Source organism: Salvelinus fontinalis, chromosome 14, assembly GCF_029448725.1.
Source record: "Salvelinus fontinalis isolate EN_2023a chromosome 14, ASM2944872v1, whole genome shotgun sequence".
Taxonomy (NCBI): domain Eukaryota; kingdom Metazoa; phylum Chordata; class Actinopteri; order Salmoniformes; family Salmonidae; genus Salvelinus; species Salvelinus fontinalis.
The window spans coordinates 33,065,474-33,083,839 of NC_074678.1; the positions used below are offsets into that span (position 1 = coordinate 33,065,474).

Below are 18,366 nucleotides of genomic sequence, written 5' to 3' on the forward strand. Positions count from 1 at the left end.
TAACCAGCATGGCTACCACAGCATTCTGCAGTGATACGCCATCCCATCTGGTTTGCTCTTAGTGGGACTATCATTAGTTTTTCAACAGGACAATGACCCAAAATACACCTCCAGGCTGTGTAAGGGCTATATAACCAAGAAGGAGAGTGATGGAGTGCTGCATCAGATGACCTGGCCTCCACAATCACCTGACCTCAACTCAATTGAGATGGTTTGGGATGAGTTGGACCGTAGAGTAAAGGAAAAGCAGCCAACAAGTGCTCCGCATATGTGAGAACTCCTTCATGACTGTTGGAAAAGCATTCCAGGTGAGACCTCAAGCTGGTTGAGAGAATGCCAAGAGTGTGCAAAGTCATCAAGTTAAAGGGTGGCTACTTTGAAGAATCTAAAATCTAAAATATGTTTTTATTTGTTTAACACTTTTTGGGTTACTACATGATTCCAAATGTGTTATTTCATAGTGTTGATGTCTTCACTATTATTCTACAATGTAGAAAATAGTAAAAATAAAGACAAACCCTTGAATGAGTAGGTGTGTCCAAACATTTGACTGGTACTGTGTATACTGTATATAATTTTTTTTCAGGATTTAGTCAATTCTCCCACAACCCCATTTTCATATGAACCCTGGTTTGGGAACCACTGGGTTAGAGAAACCTCAGCTGTGGAAGCAGTGAAGAAATCTGAGAGAGAGAATCAGCTCTAGCTGCAGTGTTTGCGACTGTGGCTGCATCCTGCAGAACACCTAATTCTGGTCAGACTCACTCACACTGTGACGACCATGTGGTCTCAAGCTGGAATGCATGGGCAAACACTGGAGCTTGTTAAAGTGCAGCCTCATATTGTCTCTTTTCGCCTTGGCCTACATTGTTATTTTGCGGCTTCATTGGGCTGTGTCTCTGTTTATGTCCATCCGTGCAGTTCATGGTTCCAGTGCTTAGGACCAGGAAAACTGCTTTTTGAGAAAGTCATTGTGTGCTTCTCACACTGTCTACAGACACTCAGTAACTACTAGCTGCTGTCAGTCTGAAACAGGACTGTGTTGATCAAATGGCCCAGGTCAAAGGGTATCTTGGTAGGACCATTAGGCCAGTGCCCTTTCAAACATTTCACAGATAGTAGTCTGACTTACTGATAGGAGTTATAGTAATCGGACTACTTACTGATTTTGCTTTCTTCCCTCCTGATACACACGAAATAATAGAAAGTCATTACAGCAGATTTGCGATTATTTTACTGAAAGAGATAAATTAGCTCTGCAAAGAGTGTAATTAACACTCAGTGGTGTCGTTAATTACCAGAGTTAAGTGTGATTGTGTCATTTTGACTTTGAGTAAAACACTACGCCCATCACTGGTTGTTCCAGTTTAGATGGTTTAGGTAGTCTCTTTTATTAATCTTACTACCCCTGGCAGTCATTCTGAATGCAGGTTGCGGGTGAATAAAAATGACAATTGTTGGATATCCCCACTCTGGCTGGATTCCGATAGGAATTAAACATCACTGCAAAACAGGCGTTTCAGGCCACTGTATTAGGGTAACAATAAAACATTTCAGTGTTTACCATGATCATAGTCAATTTAACCCCGATCAGAGTAAATGTATTTACTATTAGGCTATGAGTCAGAATACATTTGTAATGACACTGGTATGAGTAAACATTATTCTAAACCAGGGGTCTTCAACCTTTTTTTGCACAGGAACCCTCTCCCGGGCAAACCTGCGACCCAGGGACTCCATCATATATTAACAAATGATCTTATTATCAGGTGAATGATAATGGCAAGGAGACATAATCAATATTTTGAAATGAATAGATTTGGTAGATAGTTTTTCATCATTTTGACCTTCCAACATAATTGGAAGAGGTGTAAACTCTAATATGGCCTATTAGCTAGAAAGGTAACTCCAAACACATTTTCACTGAGAACAAATCATCATCGAGTCCAGCTGTGGCCGCGAGTCCCATAGGGCGACGCACATTGGCCCAGCACCGTCCGGGTTGGGGGAGAGATAACCAGCAAGGTTTCCTTGTCTCATCGTGCTCTAGCAACTCCTTGTGGCGGGTCGGGCACCTACAAGCTGGCTGAGGTCGACAGTCGAGTGAGGGCTTCCTCCGGCGCAATGGCACGGGAAACACTCTTTTCACATCGCCACTTTGATACAAGGTGATTTTCATAGCAGGTTCCCACATGAAAAAATACTATTTTATACTATGGTATAAATATGATAGTATTCACTTTAGTGTTTTTGTGGACATTACTGTAGTATTCACTGTAGTGTTTTTGCGGAAAGACTACAGTGAATACTGTAGTATGTACTGTAGTATTTATAGTTAACTATAAAGTAAATAATGTAGTTAAAGAATCAAAACTGGATGGTTTTCAGAGATAGATGGGAGGGGTTGAGGGTAGCTGAAGGATGGGACTAAAAACAACAAAAGATATCTATTGTAAAATATACTGTGTCTGTAAAAATTTATATATTTACAAGTGTTGTTGTCCATTAGTTTACTCCATTTTGGGAAGGGGTGGTAGGGTTAGGGAAAATAATAAAGGAAAATATATCTATATATATTTTATAGGTCCGGTCACACACATTTCCTAGGTGGCAAAGGTTCGGATTGATATTGTCTTTATTGGGCCCTCCCACCACCTCGCGACCCATGCGACCCCAAACTGTTCACATTCCACTTGTTGGTGGAAAGAACATTTTGCAGTTTTTAAGCAAAATTCCTACAATTTTACACATTTTGCCATGTGGCGGCGAGAACATTTTGCAGTTTTAAAGTTAATTTCCTCAAATTCTACATATTTTGACGTCTTATGTGTGTTTATATGATACCTGACAGAGTCAACAAAATCAATGTGGGCCCCTTGGGATCGAGGCCCCCATGGGCACATAATCCGGCCATGATAGCTACAAGATTTAGATAGCTGGTTAGCCTAACTTACATACCTGCAATATACTATAGTATTTACCTTAGCGTTTTTGTAAACATTACTGTAGTATTTACTATAGTGTTTTTGTTTTATTATCTTTGACATAGAAGTGGAGGCTTCTCCTTCAGGATACCGTCTGGAGAAAAACTAAAGAACACATTTTCTGTAACCTATAGGTAAGACTGGGTCTGAACATATAGTTCAGCACTTCTGCTCTTTCCTATAACCTGTAGGGAACACAATATATAGTCTATACTTGGCATGTAGGGTTTCTCACATATGGGTGGCACAAATTGCGATATGGGGAGGGGAATGGGCAGAGTAAATACAGTAGTATTTACTATGGTTAAAAAAAAAATGCAGACTTGTCACACCCTGAACATAGTAAGCTGTTTTTTCTCTGTGTTGGTTGGGGCGTGATGGTGACTTGGGTGGGTTATCTAGGTGAATTTGTATGTCTACGGACCAGATATGGTTCCCAATCAGAGGCAGCTGTTTATCGTTGTCTCTGATTGGTGATCGTATTTAGGCAGCCATTTCCCTTTGTGTTTGTGGGATCTTGACTATGTTTAGGTGCCTGTCAGCACTATTTTGTATAGCTTCATGTTTCGTTTGTTCCTTTTTTTGGTTTGTTCGGTGTTCATTCATTAAAGAGAATGTACGCATACTACGCTGCACCTTGGTCTCTCTCATACGACGTTTGTGACAGGACTGTAGTGTTTGTGCGGACATTACTGTAGTATTCACTAGTGGTTTTTGTGTGGATAATACTGTAGTATTTACGATAGCACTCTACAGTATACTACAACATCTATAGTAAGTACTACACATTATCAAGGGATACTACAGTGTGTGATATAGTATTCTAGTATAATTCTAATTATATAGCAAGAACTGTAGTATTTTTTCATGTGTGTAAGGAGAGCATTTGAGCTAACCCTTACCCTAAACCTTTTTCTAACCTTAACCTCAGTCTCCTAACCTGCTATGTTAATTCTCCTAACCTGCTGCAATAAGTTCTAACTTGCTATGAAAAAGTAACTTCAGTTTTGAAGTGGTGTGAGAAGAGTTAAGCAAAGTGTGATAAGAAGCAGCACAGCTTGACATGTTTTGGAGGACGCGTGTCCCGATCTTCGACTCTCCCATTAACACGACTCAGGATATGACCCAGATGCAGACACAGAAGACGGGAGGTTCAATATACAGGGTAGTTTATTAAAACCACAGGAGGCAGGCAAAGGACAGGTCGAGGACAGGCAGAGGCTTGTAACCAGGTCCGAGTCTGATAGGTACAGGGGGGCAGGTAGGCTCAGGGTCAGGACAGGCAGAAGTTCGTAAACGAGGTCAGAGTCTGATAGGTACAGGATGGCAGGTAGGCTCAGGGTCAGGACAGGCAGAAGTTCGTAAACGAGGTCAGAGTCTGATAGGTACAGGATGGCAGGCAGGCTCGGGGTTAGGGCAGGCAGAAGTTCGTAAACGAGGTCAGAGTCTGAAAGGTACAGGATGGCAGGTAGGCTCGGGGTCAGGACAGGCAGAAGTTCGTAAACGAGGTCAGAGTCTGAAAGGTACAAGATGGCAGGCAGGCTCGGGGTCAGGACAGGCAGAAGTTAGTAAACGAGGTCAGAGTCTGATAGGTACAAGATGGCAGGCAGGCTCGGGGTCAGGACAGGCAGAGTAGGTTGGAAGCACTAGTAAGGGACTAGAGAGAACAGGAGTATGGGAAAAAACACGCTGGTAGGCTTGACGAGATAAGACGAACTAGCAACAGACAAACCGAAAACACAGGTATAAACGCACAGGAGATAATGGGGAAAATGGGCGACACCTGGAGGGGGGTGGATACAAGCACAAGACAGGTGAAACAGATCAGGGTGTGACACCCATGCCCGTTGGGAGTTGCTGTGATGAGACAAGGGCATAACTACGGATTGGATACCACGGAATTGGGAGAAAAAGTGGTCAAATTGGGGAAAAATAAATACATACAAATAATTAATGTACCACCAACTGTAGATGTGTTAAATCCTTTCTTCTCTCAAGCTGGATCCAATAGAGGCATTTTTAGCTTGTCTCCACATTCTACCAATTAAAATGTCTCCACAAAATGAGCTGCCACTGCTTGAGTCACTGTTGTTTTCCACCTACTATTATAGGCAACTCTCTGTCTCACTGCTGGCTCTCAATAAGACATCACCCTCATGTGGCCTTGTCCCCATAGCAGCCTTTCACTGTTATGTTATGTTCTGTGTTCATTGGTAATGGATGGCAATACTTAAACTCCTCTTGAAATGGTATTCTAATCCAATAAAATTGTATTACTCTTATGAAAAAAGATTGCAGTTAGAGTGCAGTATAACTGCAGTACACACTGTAGTTAGTGTGTACATTACATTTAAGTCATTTAGCAGACACTCTTATCCAGAGCGACTTACAAGTACATCTATTCATATATTTTTTTTTTTGTACTGGCCCCCCGTGGGAATCGAACCCACAAACCTGGCGTTGCAAGCGCCTTGCTCTACCAACTGAGCCACACGGGGCCCTAGTAGTATAAGTCCAGTATGCTGCAAATACTGCATCAAAAATAACCCCGGTCTTTACTGCAGTAATTTTGCAGTGTAAGTCCAGTTACAGTGCAGTATAACTACAGTTCAACTGCAGTATACTGCAGTTATTCTGCAAATTACTGCATCCAGAATATCACAAAACTGCAATCTTTTTTTAAGGGTGTTCTCTCCAACCATTTGACCAAGTTTAGGTCCATCATCCAATTATTACAGGCTCAGAGCAGTCAAAAATGTGATTTTCCTATGCTTTATATACACTGCTCAAAAAAATAAAGGGAACACTTAAACAACACAATGTAACTCCAAGTCAATCACACTTCTGTGAAATCAAACTGTCCACTTAGGAAGCAACACTGATTGACAATAAATTGCACATGCTGTTGTGCAAATGGAATAGACAAAAGGTGGAAATTATAGGCAATTAGCAAGACACCCCCCAAAACAGGAGTGATTCTGCAGGTGGGGACCACAGACCACTTCTCAGTTCTGACCAAACCAAAATAGAGACATAAAACGCTCTCTACGGTCAGGGCGTGACAACACTAAACCAGCGTGGTAGTCGTACATTTTAATTTATTAAATGAACACTGAAAAAACAACAAATACAAAACGAAACGTAACGTAACGTCTAGTAGGACTAAACAGCACATTACCAAAACAAGATCCCACAAACTACAGGTGGAAAAAGGCTGCCTAAGTATGATCCCCAATCAGAGACAACGATAGACAGCTGCCTCTGATTGGGAACCATACCCGGCCAACAAAGAAATAGAAAACATAGATTGCCCACCCTAGTCACACCCTGACCTAACCAAATAGAGAATAAAAAGATTTCTAAGGTCAGAGTGTGACAGTACCCCTCCCCAAAGGTGCGGACTCCGGTCGCAAACCTGAACCTATAGGGGAGGGTCCGGGTGGGCATCTACCCTCTGTGGCGGCTCCGGTGCGGGACGCAGACCCCACTCCGCTCATGGCTCCGCCAACTTCGGTGGCGCCTCTGGTGCGGGGATCGTCGCCGGAAGCTCCGGACCGTGAATCATCGGAGGAATTGAACCGTGGATCATCGCCGGAGACTCCGGACCGTAGATCGTCGTCGAGGACTCCGGACCGTATTTCGTCGCAAGGGACTCCGGACCGTAGATCGCCGTAGAAGGCTCCGGACTCGGAACCCCCGCTGGAGGCTCTGGACCGGGAACCGTCGCTGGAGGCTCTGGACCGCAGACCGTCGCTGGAGGCTCTGGACCGTAGACCGTCGCTGGAGGCTCTGGACTGCCGACCGTTGCTGGATGCTCTGGATTGCCGACCGTCGCTAGAGGCTCTGGACTGCAGACCGTCGCTGGAGGCTACGGGCCATGGATCGTCACTGGAGGCTCCGGGCCATGGATCATCACTGGAGGCTCCGGGCCATGGATCATCACTGGAGGCTTCGGGCCATGGATCATCACTGGAGGCTTCGGCAATGGATCATCACTGGAGGCTCCGGGCCATGGATCATCACTGGAGGCTTCGGGCCATGGATCCTCACTGGAGGCTTCGGGCCATGGATCATCACTGGAGGCTTCGGGCCATGGACCATGACTGGAGGCTTCATGCCATGGATCATCACTGGAGGCTTTGTGCGTGGAGCAGGCACAGGACGTACCAGGCTGGAGACACGCACTGGAGGCCGGGTGCATGGAGCTGGCACAGGATATACTGGACCGTGGAGGCACACTGAAGGTCTGGAGCGTAGAGCTGGCACAACGCATCCTGGACAAAGGACCACCTTCGCATGGCACGTGCGGGGAGCTGGCACAGGACGCACTGGGCTGTGGATGCGCACTGGAGACACAGTGCGTATCACCGCAAAACATGGTACCTGCTCGGTCACACGCTCCCCACGGTGAGTACGGGGAGTTGGCTCTGGCAAAAAAGAAATTGGGGCTGCCTCTCGGGCTTCCGTTGTGGTCGGGAACCCCGGTGTTGTCGTTGTTCCTCCCTCGCTGCCTCCGTCTACTCCCATGGAAGGCGATCCCTTCTGGCCTGGATCTCCTCGCACATCCAGGATCCCTTACCGTCCAAGATATCCTCCCATGTCCAGGATGTCTGCTCCTCCTGGCCACGCTGCTTGGTCTGTTTGTGGTGGGATCTTCTGTTACGCTCGTCGATGGAAGGATTGGACCAAGGTGCAGCGGGGTAGGCGTACATTTTAATTTATTAAATGAACACCCGAAAAAACAACAAATACGAAACGTAACGTCTAGTAGGGCTAAACAGCACAGTACCAAAACAAGATCCCACAAACTACAGGTGGAAAAAGGCTACCTAAGTATGATCCCCAATCAGAGACAACGATAGACTGATTGGGAACCATACCCGGCCAACAAAGAAATAGAAAACATAGATTGCCCACCCTAGTCACACCCTGACCTAACCAAATAGAGAATAAAAGGGATCTCTAAGGATAGGGCGTGACAGCCATACTCAACAGGCAGTCCGGATCTGGACCCAGAACGAGGTCAATACGGACCACGGGTCCAGACTTAATAAAAAAAATATATATAATAATTCAGGCTTTCTGTCACACCCTGATCTGTTTCACCTGTCTTTGTGCTTGTCTCCACCCCTCTCCAGTTGTCGACCATCTTCCTCATTATCCCCAGTGTATTTATATGTGTGTTCTCTGTTTGTCAGTTGCCAGTTCGTTGTGTTTCGTCAAGCCTACCAGCATTTATCCCATGCGCCTGTCTTGCTCTAGTTCCTGTTTTTCCCGGTTTTGACCATCCTGCCTGCCCTGACCCTGAGCATGCCTGCCATTTTGTACCTTGTCACACCACTCTGGATTACTGACCTCTGCCTGCCCTTGACTTGTCGTTTGCCTGGCCCCCCCCCCCCCCCTGTTTTTGTAATAAACTTTTGTTACTTTGAAACTGTCTGCATCTGGGTCTTCTCCTGGGCCTTGACACGTTCAATTTAATGTGGTTGAGGGTTGTAATAGTAGAACGCTCAAGGTGCAATTTTGAAATTCGGTAGTGCATGGGCAGTTTTCCTCTTGTTATGTCATTCACTGACAGATTAGAGAGATGTTTATAACCTGTCAGAAATGTCCAGTTGATGAGCCCATGTTCAAATACAATACAATTTTACACATGGTTAGCAGATGTTATTGCGAGTGTAGAAAAATGCTTGTGCTTCTATTTCCGACAGTGCAACAATATCTAACAAGTAATATCTAACAATTCCACAACAGATACCTAATACACACAGATCTAAGCATCTTAGCATAGGCTAAGATGCAATAGATAGTATAGAATACAGTATATACATTTGAGATGACTAATGCAAGATAATGTAAACATTATTAAAGTGACTAGTGTTCCATTTATTAAAGTGGCCAATGATTTCAAGTCTGCATGTAGGCAGCAGCCTCTCTGTGTAGTGATGGCTGTTTAACAGTCTGATGGCATTGAGATAGAAGCTGTTTTTCAGTCTCTCGGCCCAAACATTGATGCACCTGTACTGACCTCGTCCTTCTGGATGGTAACGGGGTGAACTGGCTCGGGTGGTTGTTGTCCTTGATGATCTTTTTGGCCTTCCTATGACATCGGGTGCTGTAGGTGTCCTGGAGGGCAGGTAGTTTGCCCCCGGTGATGCGTTGTGCGGATCGCACCACCTTCTGGAGAGCCCTGCGGTTGTGGGCGGAGCAGTTTCCATATCAGGCGGTGATACAGCCCGACAGGATGCTCTCAATTGTGGATCTCTAAAGGTTTGGGAGGGTTTTAGGTGACAAGCAAAATTTCTTCAGCCTCCTGAGGTTGAAGAGGTGCTGTTGCACCTTCTTCAGCACACTGTCTGCGTGGGTGGACCATTTCAGTTTGTCAGGGATGTGTACGCTGAGGAACTTAAAACTTTCCACCTTCTCCACTGCTGTCCCGTCGATGTGGATAGGGGGGTGCTCCCTCTGCTGTTTCCTGAAGTCCACTATCATCTCCTTTGTTTTGTTGATGTTGAGTGAGAGGTTATTTTCCTGACACCACACTCTGAGAGCCCTCACCTCCTCCCTGTAGGCTGTCTCGTTGTTGTTGATAATCAAGCTACCACTATTGTGTCATCTGCAAACTTGATGCTTGAGTTGGAGGCTTAATGGCCACGCAGATATGGGTGAACAGGGAGTACAGGAGGGTGTTGGGAACAACCATCTCAGACACACAGAGGTAAGCAGACGTTCAGCACCTGAGCCCTGAGAGCCCGTGAGAGCCAAGTGTGACAGACATCCAGGGATACAGCAGCGAGCCCTGTTTCGATATGGGATTATGTAATTTCACAGGGAAGGATACACAGGTTACAGCATGGGATAACACCTAATTTGTTGAGCCCACATGGTGATGAGCAGATGTGTTTATATATAGAATAATGTACACAAACATCACATGAATGATATACTGATGATATACATTATGGGAATAATACATGTTTAATATCTCATCCTGTGGGGACATGATGTATGTCTCTGCCAAATGGGTGAAAAGGAGCACGTACCCAACTAGATTTTATAATGTATATGTAACGGCATTCAAGAGAAGAAGATGAGGACCAAAGTGCAGCGTGGTGCATGTTCATATTTAATTTAATAGCAACCGAACACTAAATACGAAAATGACAAAAAGAATAACCGAAACAGTTCTGTCTGGCAAGATACGAAACAAAAAACAAGTACCCACAAACACTGGTTGGAACAGGATACCTAAGTATGGCTCCCAATCAGAGACAACGATAGACAGCTGCCTCTGATTGGGAACCACACCAGGCCAAACACATAGAAACACAACAACATAGAAAAAAGAACATAGACTGCCCACCCTAGTCACACCCTGGCCTAACCAAAATAGAGAATAAAAAGCCTCTCTATAGCCAGGGCGTGACAGTAGATGTGTTTATCTTTAATTTAGTCACACTATATTTAGATTGCCTTTATGAAGAATTGTCTTTTGGGGCAGGAGAGGTGAGATGAATGACATGCGGGTACATTCTGTAACGGCAGCCTTCCCTCTCTTTACTAGCAGTGGGGGTGTAGCAGGGATCAGACCAACAAGCAGCGTAGCCAGTGCTCAACATGTTTAATTAAACAAATAAACAGTGAACACTACAAATACAAAATAACAAAATGTGGCAAACCGATACAGTCCTAGCTGGTGCATAGAAAACACAAAGACATGAAACAACCACCCACAAAATCCCAACACAAAACAAGCCACCTATATATGATTCTCAATCAGGGACAACGATTGACAGCTGCCTCTGATTGAGAACCATATTAGGCCGAACACAGAAACAGACAAACTAGACACACAACATAGAATGCCCACCCAGCTCACGTCCTGACCAACACTAAAACAAGCAAAACACATAAGAACTATGGTCAGGACGTGACACATTCATTGAACGCAATCATTTAAATACACAAACTCAGCACTTAGTCAATATTCAGTTTGGTAGTGATCTGTCTAAAAATATCTGAACTTTAACAACTTGCATAAAATCGAAAGTCCACGGTATGACTTGTTTCTATAACATATTGCTTAACACATAATAGTCAATCCCAGTGGGTTGTGGTGCAATATATCACATTGCCCTGAATTTAACAGGATATGCCCCTGCACAGAATCACAAACCCCACAACTCAGTAGCCAAAAGCATGGTTGATTTTACTAGCTACTTCCATTCATATTTGGCTAATTCCATGTAGCAAAGGCCTGGATCACATCTACTGGGTTTCTATTGGGCTGGTGCAGTGGGCCTGTTCCAGTTTCAGTCAGAGTGAGTGATGGACCACATGAGGAACCAGGAGGCCTGGGTCTACTGCACTCTGCACAGCCACCTGGGCTCCCCTGGAAAATACAAGGTCCCTTCCTGTGACTGAAATCTGGAGGGGAGAGAGGAAAACAAGCAGCAACAAAAAAAGGAAAATCTGAGTGTGTTGGCTGCAGAGTGGAGGGCAATTCAGTTCCCATGCTCTGGCAACCCAGGGGAAAAGAAGAACGGCTTGGAGAGAGGATGAAAGGCACATAGAGAGAGACAATACATTTGGGAAACAAAACACAAAGGAAAATGGAAGTTAAAGTGGTAGAAATGGAAGAATAGAAAAAGGTAGAGGATGGATTAGTGGAAGAGTAGAGTAACCTAATACAGTTATTGTTTTTCCTCGTTAAAGTGATGATGAATGGAGCCATAGAGGATAGTTATCATAGGTTTCCATGTGGCTGTCCTGAGGCAGACATTGTGGCTAGTGTTCCGGAGAGACCGGGAAGACAATAACAGTAGTATATATCAATAACAGTAGTATATATTCAACATGAGACACTACAAACTCACCAAGAAGAGATATCTGAGAGAGCAAAGTAGTTTGCAGTTTAAATTAAGCATGACCAGTTCCCAGGATAGAGAAAATATTGTACACTAAAATATTGTACACATCTAGGCCCGCTGAGTGTGGACAAAAGGCTTGATACACGATGCTCTCTCAATAGAGAGACAAATACTGTACTTCGTAGATAAAGATGAGTTAGAAAACGATGGCATTTAGGTGAAAATGATCTTCATCAGTCAGAGAAAGATATTAGTTCAACATCATAACACTGACTTTATCATCACCCGATCTGACCTCATCCATTCCCCAGCCGAGCCATGATTACCCATGATTATTTTCATTCATCTGTTTTTGTTACCATTCATTCTGCGTATTAAGGATGTGAAATATTGCTGACTAAAGAGATTCACTAGGACTAATATTTGGGCCCCTTTGGGTCCACAGAACTGGGTTTGTCCAGTCAGAAGAGACACCCCTGACCTACAAGATCTTCATGGGTCCAGAGAGGGGTTAGATATCAAGATGAGGGACAGGAAGACTCAGCTCATTTATGCGTGTCTCTGTGGGTTTATTGGTTTTAGAAGACAACAGAAAACAGTGAGTGAAAGGACATTACCATATTTCTACATAGTTGTTCTTTATTGTCCAGCTCTTGTGCCAAGTTGGATTCACACTGAATGGATACGCTGTGGAAGAGACAACTGGGTGAGAACTACTAGGTAGCAGCCAGCAGAACCCCCTAATTGGGCTCAGGATGCCAGTATCAAGATGTAATAGTTTAGTTAATGATTTTTCTGAATTGCACGAATGCAAGAAAAATGTAACAAATAAAACAAATGTATGTGAATACATTAGATCACTCTCTAATTAATAATGTTTATATGCAAGAACGGATATAATCATAGTTTTCTTCCAACAAACCTCCCTGTGTGGCGATGACTGTACATGGAAAATATTAAATAAAATGTTATTCGTCACATGCTTTGTAAACAAAAGGTGTAGACTAACAGTGAAATGCTTACTTACGGCCCTTCCCAACAAAACGGAGAGAAAGAAAATAGAGAAATAACAGAAAAGTAAAACACGTAATAATAAATAACAATAAGTAAAGATAACGAGGCTATTTTCACGGGGGACCAGTACCGAGTTCATGTGCATGGGTACGAGGTAATTGAGGTCTTACTCACATCGGCTACAGAGAGTGTGATCATACAGTCGTCTATAACAGCTGATGCTCTTACGCATGGTTCGGTGTTGTTTGCCTCTAAGCGAGCATAGAAGGCATTTAGCTCATCTGGTAGGCTCGCATCACTGGGAAGCTCGCAGCTGGGTTTCCTTTACAAAAAATGGCGCCGATAGATAGGGCAGCTGTGCTTCTAGCCTCTAGGTAACTTTGCAGTATTTCGTTTTTTTATGTTATTTCTTACATTATTAGCCCAGAAAAATGTTTGTTTTGTTACATACAGCCGGATATCAGAGCAGTGGTAACTCACCAGGATTACCAGCATTATGACCAGGAATACAACTTTCCCAAATCAGATCCTTTGTTCGTACCCCCCAGGGCAATTGAACTGATTCCAGAGGCTGATCCAAAACATATTCGAATGGACTTCTAGTCTGACTCAGGAGGCGCACACACCACCCACCACTTCCGAGTATATTACTCGCTAATGTTCAGTCTCTGGATAATAATGTTGATGAGCTCAAGGCGAGGATTTCCTTCCAGAGAGACATCAGGGATTGTAACATGCTCTGTTTCACGGAAACATTGCTCTCTCGGGATATACTGTCTGAGTCCATACAGCCAGTGGGGTTCTCAGTTCATTGCGCAGACAGGAATAAATATCTATCTGGGATGAAGAAGGATGGGGGTGTATGTTTCATGATTAACTACTCATGGTGTGATTGTGATAACATACAGGAACTCAAGTCATTTTGTCACCCGACCTAGAATACCTCACAATCAAATGCCGACCGTATTACCTTCCAAGAGAATTTCTTTAGTTATAGTCACAGCCGTGTATATTCCCCCTCAAGCCGATACCACGATGGCCCTCAAAGAACTTCACTGGACTTTATGCCAACTGGAAATCACATATCCTGAGGCCGCATTTATTGTAGCTGGGGATTTTAACAATAACAATTTGAGGAAAACGCTACCGAAGTTCTATCAACATATTGACTGTGGTACTCGTGCTGCTAAAACACTCAACCACTGCTACTCCAACTTCCGGGATGCCTACAAGTCCCCTCCCCCGCCCTCCCTTTGGCAAATCTGACCACGACTCCATTTTTCTCCTCCCTTCCTATAGGCAGAAACTCAAACAGGAAGTACCTGTGCTAAGGACTATTCAAGGCTGGTCTGACCAATCGGAATCCACATTTCAAGACTGTTTTGATCACGGGGACTGGGATATGATCCAGGTAGCCTCAGAGAATAATATTGATGTATACGCTGATTTGGTGAGTGAGTTTATAAGGAAGTGTATAGGAGATGTTGTACCCACTGTGACTATTAAAACGTACCCTAACCGGAAAACGTAGATAGATGGTGGCATTCCCGTAAAACTGAAAGTGCGAACCACTGCAATTAACCATGGAAATGTGACTACCGAATACAAACAGTGTAGTTATTCCCTCCGTAAGGCAATCAAACAGGCAATACGTCAGTATAGAGACAAAGTGGATTCGCAATTCAACGGCTCAGACACAAGACGTATGTGCCAGGGTCTACAGACAATCACGGACTACAATGGGAAAACCAGCCACGTTGCAGACACCAACGTCTTGCTTCCGGACAAGCTAAACACCTTCTTCGCCTGCTTTGAGGATAACACAGTGCCACCGATGCGGCCCACTACCAAGGACTGTGGGCTTTCAATCTCCGTGGCCGACGTGAGTAAGACATTTAATCGTGTTAACCCTCGCAAGGCTAACGGCCCAGACAGCATCCCTAGCCGTATCCTCACAGCATGCGCAGACCAGCTGGCCGCAGTGTTTACGGACATGTTCAATCTCTCCCTATCTCAGCTCTCCCCACATGCTTCAAGATGTCCACCATTGTTCCTGTACCCAAGAAAGCAAAGGTAACTGAACTAAATGACTATCGCCCCGCAGCACTCACTTCTGTCATCATGAAGTGCTTTGAGAGGCTAGTCAAGGATCATATGAGGGGCCCCAGTGTTGACACCCTAGACCCACTTCAATTTGCTTACCACCCCAATTGATCCACAGACGATGCAATTGCCATCACATTGCACACTGCACACTGCCCTATCCCATCTGGACAAGAGGAATACCTATGTAAGAATACTGTTCATCGACTATAGCTCAGCATTCAACGCCATAGTATCCTCCAAGCTCATCATTTAGCTCAAGGCCCTGGGTCTCAACCCCGCCTTGTGCAACTGGGTCCTGGACTTTCTGACGGGCCGCCCCCAGGTGATGAAGGTAGGAAACAACACCTCCACTTAGCTGATCCTCAACACTGGGGCCCCACAAGGGTGCGTGCTCACAGCACCCGATGTCACAGGAAGGCCAAAAAGATCATCAAGGACAACAACCACCCGAGCCAGTGCATGTTCACCCTGCTATCATCCAGAAGGCGAGGTCAGTATAGGTGCATCAAAGCTGGGACTGAAAGAATGAAAACAGCTTCTATCTCAATGCCATCAGACTGTTAAACAGCCATCACTAGCATAATAGAGCCTACTGCCCTATATACATAGACTTGAAATCACTGGCCACTTTAACATTGGAACACAACTCACTTTAATAATGTTTACATATTTTATATTACTCATCTCATATGTATATACTGTATTCTATCCTATTCTACTGTATCTTAGTCTATGCCGCTTTGACATATCTTGTCCAAATATTTATATATTCTTAATTCCATTCCTTTACTTTAGATGTGTGTGTAGTGTGTGTATTGTTGTGAAATTGTTAGATATTACTTGTTAGATATTATTGCACTACTGAAGCTAGAAATACAAGCATTTCGCTACACCCGCAATAACATCTGCTTAACACATGCATGTGACCAATAAAATTTTATTTTATTTGATCTATGATGGTTTGCAAGCCCTGCCACATCCAATGAGCGTCAAAGCCGGTGTAGTAGGATTCGATCTTAGTCCTGTATTGATGCTTTGTCTGTTTCATAGTTCGTCAGAGGGCGTATTGTGATTTTTATAAGCGTCCAGGATAGTGTCCCGCTCCTTGAAAGCGGTAGCTCTAGCCTTTAGCTCAGTGTGGATGTTGCCTGTAAATTCATGGCTTCTGGTTGGGATATGTATACACGATCACTGTCTGGACGAGGTCATCGATGCACTTAATAATGAAGCCGGTGACTGATGTGGTAAACTCCTCAATGACATCGGATGAGTCCCGAAACATTTTCCAGTCTGAGCTAGCAAAACAGTCCTGTAGGTTAGCATCCGCTTCATGTACCACTGTTACTTCCTGTGTTAGTTTTTGCTTGTAAGCCGAAATCAGGAGGATAGATTTATGATCCAATTTGCCAAATGGAGGTATGAGGGAGAGCTTTGTACGCATCTCTGTGTGTGGAGTAAAGGTGATCCAGAGGTTTTTCACCTCTTTTGCACCGGTAACATGCTGGTAGAAATGAGGTCAAATGGATTTCAGGTTTCCTGCATTAAAACCCCTAGGAGCGCTGTCTCTGGTTGAGAATTGTTTTGTTCACTTATGGCCTTATACAGCTTGTTGAGTTTGGTCTTAGTACAGGCATCGGTTTGTGGTGGTAAATAGACAGCTACGAAAAATATAGATGAAATCTCTCTTGACAAATAGTATGGTCAACACAGCTTATTGTGAGGTATTCTAACTCAGGCGAGCAGAACCTCGAGACTTCCTTAATATTAGAGATTGCGCACCAGCTGTTGTTAACAAAGAGACACAGACCACCCCCCTTGAGCTTACCGGACGCTGCCATTCTGTCCTGCCGATGCATAGCAAAATCAGCTAGTTGTATATTATCCATGTCTTTCTTCAGCCAAGTTTCCGAGAAACATAGGATTTTACAGTACTTCAGGTCCTGTGGATAGGACAGTCTCGAATGGAGCTTGTCCAGTTCGTTCTCCAGTGATTGTATATTCGCAAATAGAACAGAGGGTGGAAGCGGTTTATTTCCTCGCCACCGTAGTTTCATCAGGGTGCCTGCACGTCGGCCTCTATATCGCCGTCTCTTTCTCTTCCGAGCGTCGGGGATTAGGCCTCCGACTTGTTGAGATAGAAATCTTCATCCAAATTGAGTTTAGTGATCACTGTTCCGATGTCCAGAGGCTATTTTCAGTCATAGGAAACGATGGTGAAAACAACATGTATAAAAAAAGCTGCGATCAGTGCAAAAAAACTGAAAATAACATAATTGCTCAGGATCCCGTAAAACGGACGCAATACATTCCAGCGTCATTCTAAGGTTAGGGTTGAGGGTTAGGGTTGACCCAGGATGGGGGAAGGAAGCTAGGGTTAGGGTTGACCCAGGATGGGGGAATGAAGCTAGGGTTAGGGCTAAGGGAAGGGTTACTGCTGTGAGCACATTATTTATTTATCTCTCACATTCACTGCTGTGTGTATGATGACCATGAACAAAGCCCTGTGCCTAATGAAGACTATCCTTTATCAGCTGTAATATACTGTCTCCTTGTGGGAAACCTTTATAACTGCAGTATTAATCATATTATAATGAATGGGTATTTTGCTTTTTGCATGGATTTGAAAACTTGTGCTGCTGTACTTAATTTGCTTTTATACTTTGGTTCTAAACATCACAAATAATACTTTACAGATATAAAACAAGCAATCGAATAATTCAGTGTTTTGTATTCCATACACCAAACTGATATCTACTAACTGGACAGTATTATAAACAATGGTTTAGCCTACTAATAATATTTCACTTCAGATAGAAATTCACATTTCCATTTTCAATAAAATAAGGTTCTACCGAGATTTGAACTCGGATCGCTGGATTCAAAGTCCAGAGTGCTAACCATTACACCATAGAACCTTGCTGCGCATGTCTATCGAAATGAAGAAATTTAAACATGATCGATGACAGTATTGATTAAATGTGAATATGATATAGATGTAAAATTCTATTTCTGATGATTATATTTGCTTATCCCATAGTCAGACCCAGCCAACCAATATTTACCGGTGTCTAGTAGCCGACAAATCATTTAATCACCATTTGAATGCAATTGCAATGCCACAAATGAACAGGAGGCGGCAACCTGTGCTCATCATCAAAAACAGACTTCCTTTCAAAGAAAGCCCATGTGGTGTCCAAGGTGAAAACAGAATGATTTGGGAGCTATGACAAATGGTAATGCAATGAAATGTTATATCTTAAAATGTGTTTTAATCTACTTGTTACTGTAGCTAGTAGACAAAATAAATATTAAATGTAGCCTATGTGCATAAATAAAGAGATACTGTATGTCAATGGCCATTTCAATTGGTTTGACAAATATAAGCCTAAAAC

The 18,366-nt window shown here is 43.7% G+C and overlaps 1 non-coding gene across 1 annotated transcript; it reads right to left on the minus strand.

Annotated features, from left to right (window-relative positions):
- Nucleotides 1–17,817: 17,817 nt before the first annotated feature.
- On the minus strand, nucleotides 17,818–17,889 carry trnaq-uug (transfer RNA glutamine (anticodon UUG)). Its single transcript has one exon. It is a non-coding gene; the product is annotated as a tRNA-Gln (tRNA).
- Between the last annotated feature and the right edge of the window lie 477 nt (nucleotides 17,890–18,366).